Source organism: Medicago sativa, chromosome 8 (genome assembly GCF_051527215.1).
Source record: "Medicago sativa cultivar Bolivia chromosome 8, Bolivia_mono, whole genome shotgun sequence".
NCBI lineage: Eukaryota > Viridiplantae > Streptophyta > Magnoliopsida > Fabales > Fabaceae > Medicago > Medicago sativa.
The window spans coordinates 66,306,001-66,320,123 of NC_140756.1; the positions used below are offsets into that span (position 1 = coordinate 66,306,001).

The following is a 14,123-nucleotide window of genomic DNA, read 5'->3' on the forward strand; positions in this document are numbered from 1 at the left end:
CAAATATTTTAGGGATATTTCAAAGTTATATTACATTGGTTCAAGTGGAACCGAACTCGGATTCCTTAAGTAAGATCTCAGGTTCGAGCTTTGTAGATGAAAAAATATGATTACGTGAGAAGACTTCATTAAAGTTATATTACCAAAGTTTTAGGGATGCTTTACCAAAGTTATATTACATTGGTTCGAGTGAAACTGAACTCGGATCTCTTATGTAAGATATCGGATTCGAGCTTTGTAGATTAAAAAAATATGATTACGTGAGAAGATTGCATTAAAGTTATATAACCAAAGATTTAGGAATACTTTACCAAAATTATATTGCATTGGTTCGAGCGAAACTGAACTCGGTTCTCTTAAGTAAGATCTCGAATTCGAACTTTGTCGATAAAAAAATATGATTACGTGAGAAGACTTCATTAAAGTTATATTACCAAAGTTTTAGCGATACTTTACCAATGTTATATTACATTGGTTCGAGTGAAACTGAACTCAAATCCCTTAAGTAAGATTTTGAACTCGAGCTTTGTAGATGAAAAAAAATATGATTACATGAGAAAACTTCATAAAGTTATATAACCAAAGTTTTAGGGATACTTTACCAATGTTATGTTACATTGGTTCGAGTGAAACTGAACTCAGATCCCTTAAGTAAGATCTTGAATTTGAGTTTTGTAGATGAAAAAAAATATGATTACGTGAGAATACTTCATAAAGTTATATAACCAAAGTTTTAGGGATACTTTACCAAAGTTATATTACATTGGTTCGAGTGAAACTGAACTTAAATCGCTTAAGTAAGATATTGAATTGGAGGGATGGGAAAAATATTATTACGTGAAAAGACTTCATTAAAGATGGTCAGCGGAATTCTCGGACAAAAATTAGTCATGGACAAAATTATTGGATACGTAAAAAAACATTTTAAAAATGATCTACCTTCTTCATTGCAAGTTATAATAGCATCAAAATAACGTGCCTATTGTTATTATAAAATAATAAAACAAAACTAGATTGCAAGGCACATGGTGAGTGGCTTTGTCATAAGATTTTCATGGACCATCCATTATTTCGTCCATTATTTCGTGATTGAACCTTCTAATTGCCTACTTGATTTCTTATTTAAAAAAAAAAAACCCTACTTGAATTAGGTAAAAAAAAAAAAAACTTGCAAGAATTGTTCTATTGAGCAATCGAACTAGCAATTAAAATTAATTGATTTTTTAAAATAAAAATTAATTGATTTGTTGTACCCAAAAATAAAATTAGTTGATCTCAAATATAAATGAATATGAAGGTGTGGAAAATACAAAATTATTTTGACATTCTTCTTTTTTCCTTCATTTTATTCTAAACCAAAAAGAAAATTATGACATTTTCCAAGGAAAGTGCCCCTTTTGCAAGTTTTGAAAATTTATCACCGAGGCTTTGGATGTGTAAACGTGCCATTAAGTTGCGATATAATTGAACTTTTATACGTTAAAAAATTTAGTGGTGTAAATATATATTTTTAAATAGAGAATATATCTCCATTTTTTTTCATAGGTTTTTTCACTTAACATAATTTTATTTAAGTCATTGTTGAACATGTGGACACCCCTAAATCCTTAAATTCATGCATCATAGGTCTTTTTTATAAAAAAAAATTAAATAAATAAAATTGTGCATGTTTTATGGGAGTTCTTCATTTATCTAGTACTAGTATCATTTCAACCACTTATTTGCACATTCATGAGATGAGACTCGTGCGTTATTGCTTCTTTTAAAAATGTCACCTCTACTCTATATTAGTGGCATTTCGAGCCATCCCTTCCCATACTAATAAGAGGACTTTTGGTTCTTTTGCAGCATCTTACATGTTTGCTTGCATGCTTCAAATTCATCTCTCATAGTAGTGGAGAAGAGTCTTGTACAACATATGTCTGGTTTCAATTTTCTTCATCATGCTGAAAACAACATATTAAGTAACTAACTAACTAATTGAATGCCCGATAGCTATGCTAAAATATTGTTGCGTCACGCATATTTTATTTGATAAATTCAAATGTTGTGTGACTTGTGTCACACTTTGCCCTTTGGCCTTGCCTAGAGAATGAAATTCGTATGACCATATGTATGCGTCATCAAAGTCTCATTAACACGTATGTGAATATGCAATTGAAAGCTTGGTCATTACACCGTGATAAAATATTTTTCGTACAGACAATCATATATTGAGTCTACGAATGAGTCTTTTAGGGTTTAATGTTTTATATAATAATCCTTTAATAAATTGTCTCATTTGATAAAAGATTTGAGTTGTATAATAATTTATAATATATTAAAAATTAAAGCTTGGTCATTTTAAAAACTTTGATTGATGTTGCAAACAGTTTAAAACTTTTACTAAAAGATGATAATAATTATGATCTTGGTATTGAGGGATTTAGGCCCTCAGTAATTACTGGCGGAATAAACCTTCAGTAACATCCAAAAAACCCTCAATAAAGTTACTGACGGAAAAATCCCACAATAATTTAGTGAGTTACATTACTGACGGATAAATGCGTCAGTATTTTCAATAAAGAACCTACGAATTATTACTGAGGGATATAATCCGCCAATAATGTAAACACATATGTCTTTGCTTTACTGAGGGAGATAATCCGTCAGTAATGGTATAACGGAATTATATAATCCGCCAGTAATTCAAAAGATCCGCCAGTAATGATGTTATTTACGAATCCGTCAGTAACGCATACGGTCCGCCAGTAATTAAAGCAACAATCCGCCAGTATTGAAACCAAATCCGCCAGTATTGAAACCAAACCCTAAAACCCAATTTTAGAACTCATTTTCACTTTCCTCCAATTTCAATTTCCCTCTTCCGCTACCTCATCCAAATCAGAAGGTTCTCTCTCTCTCTCTCTCTCTCTCTCTCTCACCGTTCTTCCTTCGAAGCGGACTTCGTGTTGAATTTCAAACCCTAATTTTCAAAACCATTCATGAAATCCGAGTGAAGGAGGAAAGAATAATCTGAACTCAAATCCAAGGCTTTCAACAATCAGAGAGAAGAAGGATCCATTTCATGAAGGCTTCAAAGCTTTAAGCTTTTCGAAATCATCCAGCTGGGTCCAAAACCAGTGAGTTACTTCTATTTTTCGTATCTTATTGTGCTTTTTCTTTATGAGTTTGTTGCTTTTGCTTCGATATAGAACTTCAGATTGGGATTTGGATCCCTAATTAGAGATTTATTAGAAGGTTAATGTTTAATTCATAACTAAGAATGTTTTTTTCTATTAACAATTTGACTTTTGATTGTTTTGTAAATAAAGGGGTCATTTTTTAGCTATGGTCCTGTAATTAGCTGAGTTGAATAGCGAATTTTTTTTTGAAGAAAGAGTTGAATAGCGAATTACAATCACATAACTGCTAACTCTGACAATTTTCAGTTGTTTTCTGTTTTGTGTTTTTGGTTTGATGTGGGAATTCTGTTGCGGCCTGCTGTTGGTGGGGTGTGGGAGTTTGTTTCGGGTGTGTTCCTTTATTGCCGAGTTGTAGCTATCAAGGACCTGTGGTGTTTTTGTAGAGCTTCTGGTGATTATGCTATTGTTATCAGTCATAATCCTGATAATGATACTTCTAGGTATGTTTTTTTCTCTCTGTTTTGTTTAATTTGTTGATTATTGATATAATTATTTGGTGCTCTACCATATCGAATCGCAAATGGTGGTCAGTATTTTATATCTTCACATACTTTTCATTTTGTTCTTTTGTTTTGCTAACTGCATTCTTTTCTTTGTTCACAAAATGCAGATGAATTTCACGGTTTGTATGAAATTAGTTTCTTGATAGAAGACAAAATGGGGCAGTGATGTTGCTTTCAGCTTTTAGATCAGACAATATGTTGAAGAGTCTTGGTATTGGCAAGGTTTTTAAGTATGCAACCATGTTGAGATTCTTTTTGTATGCCTATTGTTTGAGAAAAGGTGATTCTGCTCCTTCCTTTGAAACCCAGAATTAAGGTTTTTTTAACTCATTAGTTGTTAGTTTAAGTGTGAAGCTCATCCACACTCGGAGAAATAAGGTTGTTTTAAGTGTTGTTGCTTTTCTGTGTTGTTGTGGTTGCCGATGATCCGTCTCAATGAAATTTACAAACAACTTCAACATATACATTCTATTACTTCTGCTATGCAATAGTGCTATAGCGCCACTATAGCTGATATTTTGTACTGAATAGCATATCTCAGAATAATAGTGGTTTGTTCAAATATCTCTCCGTTATAGTGCTACAGCGCCACTATAGCTGCTATTTAACAACACATATATTAACCTCTTCTTTTTCTTCTTCTTTTTAAATAACAAAGCAATGTTAACCCCTTCATTTTCTTCTTCTTCTTCTTTGGTAACAAGGCAGTGATGATGTTTTCAGCAATTGAATCAAACATTGGGTGAAGAGTTGTTTCATGGTGAGGTGGTTCTGTTTCTGTGGAAGTCACACTTGTGGCGCTTTGCAGAGATGCCCGACGCAGCCTTTGGAAACCTCTTCTCTCTTCTGATGTTAGTATTAACGATGTTTGATTATATTGTTTTTTGGAATTAATTTTGGTATTTATGAGTGGATTTGAACTTTCAATAGAAATGGCTGATCTGGGTTGTTTGCATGATCATGATTATATGTGTAATAAAGCAAGACTTTGTTGTGTCAACTGATTTGTATAAATGTGTTTCTTGTTCTTGTAAGGGCATTTGAATTTATGGTACTGCCGCAAATGATGCTTATTGTGTTAAATCAAAGCAGGAAACAAGCTAGGGACTGACCAGTTCAAGTTCTTAGCAATTCGGATTTGTTTAATAATTAGATATTAGTCATTTACCTTGATAGTTCAGCATGCCACCTTCATGATTTTCCGTCTTCCTTCCAAAATTAAGTTGATAAATAGAACTTGATGTACACATTTAGAGCTTATACTAACTCATACATTCTTTTAAGAATGAGCATCACTTGTGAGAAGTTGTTATAATAAGCATTTTATTCACAGTAGCAACTGCTAACAGACTTGGTTCCTTAAATGCCGACATGCATAATGTGGCAAGGTTCTTAGTTGGAAAAGATTAATTATGTCAGCTCTATCTATTAATGAATCATTTTTAGCCAATCTTCATCATTCATTCTTTTTCATTCCTTTATTCGGCTTGATCGCGCATTTTAGCTTTTATTCTGATCGTCTTTGCTTTAACTTGTACTCTGATGTAATTTCATCTAGTTTCCTTATTATGTTAGAATTTGTTAACTGACTTATTCAGTTTGTTACTTTATCTTAGGTAACAGGCATTGTAACAGGTTTTGTACTAGAAGAGGACCTAAACTCACACTCCATCATTCATCCTTTGTTCCGATGCCACCGGAGGAAATACGAGCAGCAAATTACCAGGAGGGAGACTAGGAACAAATTTGTTTGAATATTATGATCATTAGCTTATTATGTTAGTTTTATAAATTGTATGAATATTATTTAAATATTTATGATTTTTTACGAAAACTATTTAAGGATTGTACAAATATTATGATATATTGATTAATTAATTTGTGTCTTATTAAATTAAAATTTTATTTCTTTTATTTATTTGTGTTGAATTAATTTTATTTCTTTAATTAGAATTAAAAAGTAGGAAGGGATCACAAAAAAAAGGTCCATTACATTACTGGCGGAATTTTTCGTCACTAATGCAAATCTGTATAAACATTACTGGCGGAATTTTCCCTCAGTAATGGAGAGGTAGTTTTGACAAAGCATTACTGAGGGATTATTCCGCCAGTAATTACTGACGGATTGCAATCCGCCAGTAATTACTGGCGGAATAATCCCTCAGTAATGCTTTGTCAAAACTAACTCCCCATTACTGAGGGAAAATTCCGCCAGTAACATTTCTGACGCTCATATTACTGAGGGACTCGAATCCGCCAGTAATGCGTATTACTGAGGGATTTTTTGCATTACTGGGGGATTATTTCCACCAGTAATAAGGAAAATTCTTGTAGTGAGAAGAGTCTTGTACAACATATGTCTGGTTTCAATTTTCTTCATCATGCTGAAAACAACATATTAAGTAACTAACTAACTAATTGAATGCCCGATAGCTATGCTAAAATATTGTTGCGTCACGCATATTTTATTTGATAAATTCAAATGTTGTGTGACTTGTGTCACACTTTGCCCTTTGGCCTTGCCTAGAGAATGAAATTCGTATGACCATATGTATGCGTCATCAAAGTCTCATTAACACGTATGTGAATATGCAATTGAAAGCTTGGTCATTACACCGTGATAAAATATTTTTCGTACAGACAATCATATATTGAGTCTACGAATGAGTCTTTTAGGGTTTAATGTTTTATATAATAATCCTTTAATAAATTGTCTCATTTGATAAAAGATTTGAGTTGTATAATAATTTATAATATATTAAAAATTAAAGCTTGGTCATTTTAAAAACTTTGATTGATGTTGCAAACAGTTTAAAACTTTTACTAAAAGATGATAATAATTATGATCTTGGTATTGAAATACGATTTTGAAGAATTAAAATCCATTAAAGTGTTTCAAATTTCCAGCTCTTATTTTTGTCGCAAAAAAAGTTATTGCAACATTATTTGTAAGAGTGATTATTTGGAAGCAGTTGAGCTTATTATTGTTAGTCGTGAATCGTGATCATACCTTGCACACTTATGCTACTAACATCCTGCATGTTAGAGATACTTCACATGGAAATGACAACACTACATTGTTGCATGTTCTTAAGGAACAAAATATGTGTGCATATTTTATGACCTAAGGAGAGATTACATGCAAGGTGGTCTTCTCATCGAAACTGCCATCTGTAACAGCCCGATTTTCGCTAGTCTTATTTTATTATTTATTTATGTGTGTTATATGTGCTCTTATGTGATTATTTGCCTCTGTGTGTATTTTTGGTTGGGAATTGTAGAATTCGGTGTAGAAGGGTATTTTAGTCATTTTGGACTTAGGGGCATTTTGGTCATTTTGAGAGCAGGGGTAATTTTGTAATTTTGTTGGAGGTTATTTTTAGTGCTTAGTAAGAGTATTATTTTACCAAGTTACTAGAGAGGGTGTAGTAATTATTTTAATTACCATTAAGTGACCGTTAGTGATATAATTTACCATTAAGTGAGTAGTGACATTTTGGGTGTTAGAATAGAAATGGGTTAGGCCCATTAAGGTTGAGAGGTAAGCCCAATTGAGTAGAGCATATATATAAACTCTAGTTGTTGGTGAAATTAGGTTTTACAAACATTTCACATTTCATTTCATTTGAGAAGAGAAGAGATAGAGGCTAAAGAGAAGAACAACAACAAGGGTTAGACGGCAAAGAGGGGATTCATCATCTAGGAGCTAAATTGAAGCTTGGGTTAGAGAATCTTGGTGTTAGAGGTAAGAGGGTTAGATTTCAACCATAATTCACATCTTTTTCTCTTTACCCATTTTTGTGAAATTGATGAATTGAACCTAATTGTTGTAAAATTCGTGCATACTTGTTGTTATGTTTGAGAACATGATTTATATGATAATTACATGTTAGTATGTGAATTAACATGTTTAAATGCATAGTTGTTGGTGCTTTGTGTTCTTGAGAAAATTTGATGAAAAATGAAGTTGTGATGTTGAATTGTGCATGAATTTGTGTTCATTAGTTGTTGTTGATGATTGTTGAACTGTTAGAATCGAATTGGTGTAACTGGAATCGTTATTTATGGATTCATGAGTAGATTTGTGGTTATGTTGGTGTTTTGAGAAAATTTCATGATTTTGATGAAATGAGCCAAATTGTTGTTTCTAATGCATGATTCATGTTTGTTTAAGTGTATTGAACCTATTTTGACCCATAAACACTTTCTGGAACTTGGTTTGGGAGTTGGGGATTCGAAAAATGGGATTTTGGGTGAAAATGGTGTGAAAACCCGTAACTACTGCATAATTTCGCAAGAACGGCGCTAATAGCGAAATTGTCTCGACAAATTTCGCTAATGGCGAAAATTTCGCTAATAGCGAAATTGTCTGAAGAATTTCGCTAATAGCGCAGATTTCGCTAATAGCGAAACTGCCCAGAAACAGTTTTTCTGTTTTGTTTGTTTTGAGCTTTGGGGGACCAATCCAATACTTCTAAAATGTTTCTTTGGACTTAATTAACATCTGTTTATACATTTAATCCTACTAGAACATGATTTGAATTGGTTTGGACTTGAATTTGTGAAAATCGTCTAAGTTTTGTAAAAACGGTCCAAACGTTGATTTTTCCGAAAGCTCGTTTTCTTCCGGAATTTGAAGTGGGATTAGAGTTATATAATGTTTATATGATTTCTAAAAATGGTTGTGAGTGGTTTCATCAAGTTTGAACTTGTTTTGCTTTGAAAATGGAGAATTTTGTGAAAAGTGAAAAAGTGAGACGAACTTTGGGTTTTTCTTGAATTCGTCGTTTTTGGCCGATGAAATGCTTATGTAACCTCTACTGTATATATATATATATATATGTGACTTGTGGGAGTACATGGCATAGGCAATTGAGCTTGTTTACTTGGTTTTGACATAAATGTTCAATTAATTTAATGTTGTGATTTTGAGAGACGAACTTGACTAAAGATGACTTTTGAGAACCAATTGATTGTGAATCCTTTATGGAGAACTGTTATATGTTATGTGAAGATGATTGGTGGTGTAATTATGTGACAACTTCATGTTGTGTGATTTTTGATGTTGTTGGTGATTGTATATATGTTAAATTGGTGGTGAATTGTTGATGATTGCATATATACAATTATTGGTGATGGTGAGGTGATTATTGTTTGTGTGAACATATGCATTTGTAGTTGAGTCATATGTTCATGCATTCATGACTGATGGTGGTGGATTTTATATCCAAGACTGATGGTGGCGGATTTTATATCCAATTGAGGTGAGTACGATGTTTTTGTTGCATCGAAGGTGACGACCTGGAGGTGATTTGGTACCACATGCATCTAGATGAATCTAGAATCATTGCATAAACTGTTGGTGAATTGAATTGCATTGCAATATGTTTGATGATTGTTTTGCTAACTGTAATTGTGGATTGAATTATCGATGGTTAATTGTTGATTGACAAGGTGAATTTGAGATATGTGTATGATACACTTGTGGAGATGAACTTGGAATGATGGTAAAGAATAATATGCATGTGTTGTGATTACTTGTGAATATATGTATGGGTTGTTATTCTTGAATATATTCTTTCATTTCCAATGTTCATGATAAATGTTTTTCGTGGATTATGATGATGTAATGCTAACCCTCAGTGGTTTACCACTTACCTTTCTGTATGGACGGGTAGATGGAGTGCAGGATGCTTAGTTGTTTGCTTGTTGATGCCGAGGAGTGGAGTTCCTCTTTTTATGCAAGTGTCTAGATTAGGGCTCTGATCTAGGATAGTCCTTGCATATGTTTTATTTGACTATGTATTTTGGAGTTGTTGAGATATTTTGTTATTCGAGATTTGGAGGATACATTTGTATTTTGTTTGAGATCCAGAGATGTTTTATGAGTTATATGTCTGTTCCACTGCTATGTTGTGTAAACATGATCTTTATGCATGTATGTATTGTGGTTTATTCGAAGACGTAGCATCTATTTCTAGAATATGTCTGATGTATTCGTGCGTTTTACCGCTTATTAGAAATAGGGTGTTACAAGTTGGTATCAGAGCCGTGGTCAGTCTTGTCTGGACTAATAGACTAGTAGAGTAGTGTTTGTTGATTTACCTGTTAGTCTGCGAATGGTAATGAGTTACCTTCGGTACTTGTTCTTGTGTGGTTGTGCTGTTGTTCTTATCTGTTGGTTGGTTTTGTGTAGAAGTGAGATGGCCGGTGGTAGAGATGATGGAGCGATTGCTCAGGCTTTGACTTCGGTGGCTCAGGTGTTGGCTCAAGTTAATGAGCAGGCGGCAGTTGGTCATCGTGATCCTGGTGAGGCGGAAAATCAGAAGTTGGATCGTTTCTTGCGAAACAGTCCGCCGACGTTCAAGGGTAGGTATGACCCGGATGGAGCTCAGAAGTGGGTGCAAGACATGGAAAGGATCTTTCGTGCTATGGTGACTAGTGAGGACCAGAAGGTCAGGTTGGCTACTCACATGCTTGCTGAGGAGGCTGAGTATTGGTGGACCAATGCTAAAGGAAGACTTGAGGCTGGTGGAGCTGTGACTTGGGCTAGGTTCAAGACTGAGTTTTTGAGGAAGTACTTTCCAGAGGAATTAAGGACCAAGAAGGAAGTGGAATTCTTGAACTTGAAGCAAGAGAACCGTTCAGTGGCTAAGTATGCAGCAAAGTTTGAGGAGCTTTCGAGGTTTTGTCTGTACATTAATGCGGAGGATGCTATGTGTAACAGCCCAATTTTCGCTAGACTTAATTTTAATTGTTTTTAATATGTGTTATATGTGCTCATATGTGATTAATTACCTCTGTGTGTATTTTTCGTTGGGATTATTAGAATTCGGTGTTAGAAGGATAATAATTAGTCATTTTACTAAGTTGAGTGAGTAGTAATATTTCTAATTAGTTGTGAGCCGGTAAGTGACCGTTATTATTATTATTTTACCGTTAAGTGAGTAGACCTGTTGTGAGTGGACTATATTATTTTATAGAAAGAAAGTATAAAATAATAGAAAAGAAAGATTAGTGGAAAGAATAGAAAAGGAGAGGTAGGAAAAGAAAGAAAGAAAGAATAAGTGAGGAAAGAGAAGGGAAGGAAACGTGAAAGAGAAGAAGAGAAGAAGAGAAGAGAGAAAAAGAGAAAGGAAGAAAGAAGAAAAGAGGAGAAAAGGGTTAGAAGAGAAAGAGGCTTAAAGAGCAAGAAGAGTTTGAGGATTCTTGGAGATTGAGGTAAGGGGGTTAAATTTCAATCCTAATCTATTTTTTTCTTCTTAAAACCATAAGTGCTTATTGTGAAAAGTGATTAATTGTGAATTTAAATGGTGAAATTCGTGCTTGTATTTAGATGTAATTTTGGGTATGTTAAATTGATGTTAAACATGTTGTTGTTGTTGATTTTACATACTTGAATTGTGGTTATATGAAACCTTGTTGATTTTTGCTCAATTTAATGAAAGATGATGTTGTGGTTGTTGAATGATGGTGAGATCATGATTATATGATGTAGTTGTTGTTGTGTTATGATGTTCTCATCAATTTATCCTATGGGTGTTAGAGATTACATGAATATACTACCTGTTCTCATCAAAAGGTTCGACTTCGATGATTCCTGTCAGGGGCATTTCATTTCTTCTAGAAATACTACCTGTTCGTTGGCATTCATTACACCGCGTCACAAACTCATGACAGTCTTTGAAAAGTGTTGGCCACCAAAACCCACTTTGCAAGATTTTTGCAGCGGTTCTTTGTCCACTATGGTGTCCTCCATATGGTGAGTTATGACAATGCCATATGATGCTTTCAGCTTCATTCCCTGCAACACATCTTCTAATAATACCATCAGTGCTCACCTTGAACAGATATGGATCATCCCACAGATAGTGGTTTGAATCTTTGAAGAATTTTTTTCTCTGGTTCAGATCCATGTCATCAGGAATTATGTTCCCTGCCTTAAAGTTTGCAATGTCAGCAAACCAGGGTCTTGCTTCAATAGCAAACAACTTTTCATCTGGGAATTCTGCAGTAATTCCTTTCTCGTCACCTCTTCATTTTCCAACCTGGATAGGTGATCAGCGACTACATTCTCCACTCCCTTTTTGTCACGAATTTCCAAATCGAATTCTTGTAAAAGAAGAATCCACCTAAGTAACCGAGGTTTCGAGTCTCCTTTGGTTAATAGGTACTTAAGAGTTGCATGATCTGTAAAAACAATGACTTTGGAACCTATTAGATAAGAACGAAATTTTTCCAAAGCAAAGATTATTGCAAGCAATTCTTTTTCAGTGGTTGTATAGTTAACTTGATTTTCATTCAACACTTTGCTTGCATAATAAATTGCATGGAAAAATTTGTTCTTTCGTTGGCCTAGGACTGCACCAACAGCATAATCACTTGCATCACACATAAGTTCAAAAGGTAAATCCCAATTTGGTGCAATGATTATTGGTGCAGTTACCAACTTAGTTTTAATCAGAGAAAAAGCTTCTAAACATTCAGGATTAAAATCAAAATCATTTTCTTTGATCAAGAGATTACAAAGGGGCTTTGAAATTTTTGAAAAATCTTTTATGAAACGCCGATAAAAACCGGCATGCCCCAAGAAACTCCTTACTCCCTTTACATTACAAGGAGAGGGAAGTTTCTCTATAACCTCTATCTTTGCTTGATCCACCTCTATGCCTTTAGCACTTATTTTATGCCCCAAAACTATACCTTCGGTTACCATAAAATGGCATTTTTCCCAATTTAAAACAAGGTTAGTTTTGGTGCATCTTTTAAGGACAGCATCTAAATGAAACAAACATTGGTCGAAAGACTTACCAAACACAGAAAAATCATCCATGAATACCTCAATGTTCTTTTCTATCATGTCAGAAAAGATAGAAAGCATGCACCTTTGAAAAGTAGCTAGTGCATTGCACAACCCAAAGGGCATCCTCCGATAGGCGAACACTCCGAATGGACATGTGAAAGCAGTTTTTTCTTGATCTTCTGGAGCCACTGCAATCTGATTGTACCCCGAATACCCATCCAAGAAACAGTAATAGGCTTGTCCAGCCAATCTCTCGAGCATTTGATCCATGAATGGTAAAGGAAAGTGATCTTTCCTTGTTGCGACATTCAACCTTCTGTAATCTATGCACATCCTCCAACCGGTGACGGTTCTTGTAGGTATCAATTCATTCTTCTCATTCGCCACAACCGTCATTCCTCCTTTTTTCGGTACAACATGAACAGGACTAACCCAAGAGCTATCAGATATAGGATAAATCATACTTGCATCTAATAACTTTAACACCTCTTTCTTAACCACTTCCTTCATTGTTGGGTTGAGTCTTCTTTGTGGTTGAACCACCGGTTTGTATTCAGCCTCCATGTGAATTTTATGTGTGCAATAGGCTGGACTAATCCCTTTTAGATCAGAAATGCTCCACCCAAGTGCCTCTTGATTACTTCGTAGCACCTTCATAAGTTTCTCTTCTTCTACCGGTGTCAGAGTGCTACTGATGATTGCTGGTCTTGATTTATCGTCACTAAGAAACACATACTTCAGATGAGAAGGTAGTTCTTGTAATTCTGGAATTTTTTTAGCACTTTGTTGCTCCTCCTTTTCTTCACTAAAAATGTTTTCATCTGGAGTAGAATGTGACATCTGTTCATTTGCCTCAAGTTGCTTAATGCATTCCTTTACCTCCATGTCTTCAATACCTTCACCATCTTCTATGGAATTGACAATTGTTTGTTCCAAAGGTTGTGTTGGTTGTTGCTTTCGTGAATTTTCTTCGACTATTTCTTCCACAACATCTATCTGGTAACACTTAGGATTTTCAGCTCTATGTTTCATTGCTTCGAAGATATTAAACACCACTTGCTCCTTATGGAACCGCAACTCAAGTTGTCCCCTTTCAACATCGATCAATGCACGTCCAGTTGCAAGAAAAGGTCTTCCAAGAATAAGTGGCATTTCTTCATCTTCAGCCATATCCAAGATCACAAAATCAGCTGGAAATACCAGCTCATTGATTTTAACTAGTATATCTTCAATCACACCACAAGGATAAGAAATTGATCGGTCAGCTAAAGTGAGAGTCATTCGAGTTGGCTTTAGTTCCCCACACTCGAGTTTCTTCATCATAGAGAGAGGCATCAAGTTTATACTGGCTCCAAGATCACATAAAGCTTTTCCAATGCTCACTGGCCCAATGGAGCAAGGGATAGTGAAAGCACCAGGATCCTTTAATTTTGGAGGTAGTTTCCCTTGGAGAATAGCACTACAGCTTTCTGAAAGAGAAATGTTCCCATCATCCTTTAGCTTTCTTCTTCCGGTTAACAATTCCTTCATGAATTTGGCATATATCGGCATTTGATCAAGAGCTTCTCCAAAAGGAATGTTGACCTTAAGTTGTGAAAAGACTTCCATGAACTTCTGAAATTGATCTTCCTC

The 14,123-nt window shown here is 34.6% G+C and overlaps 1 long non-coding RNA gene across 1 annotated transcript; it reads left to right on the plus strand.

Moving 5' to 3' along the window:
- The first annotated feature begins 2,726 nt into the window (after window positions 1–2,726).
- LOC146900660 (uncharacterized) lies at window positions 2,727–4,733 on the plus strand. Its single transcript, XR_015023067.1, has 3 exons — window positions 2,727–3,122; window positions 3,432–3,625; window positions 3,796–4,733. It is a non-coding gene; the product is annotated as an uncharacterized LOC146900660 (long non-coding RNA).
- The last annotated feature ends 9,390 nt before the right edge of the window (window positions 4,734–14,123 follow it).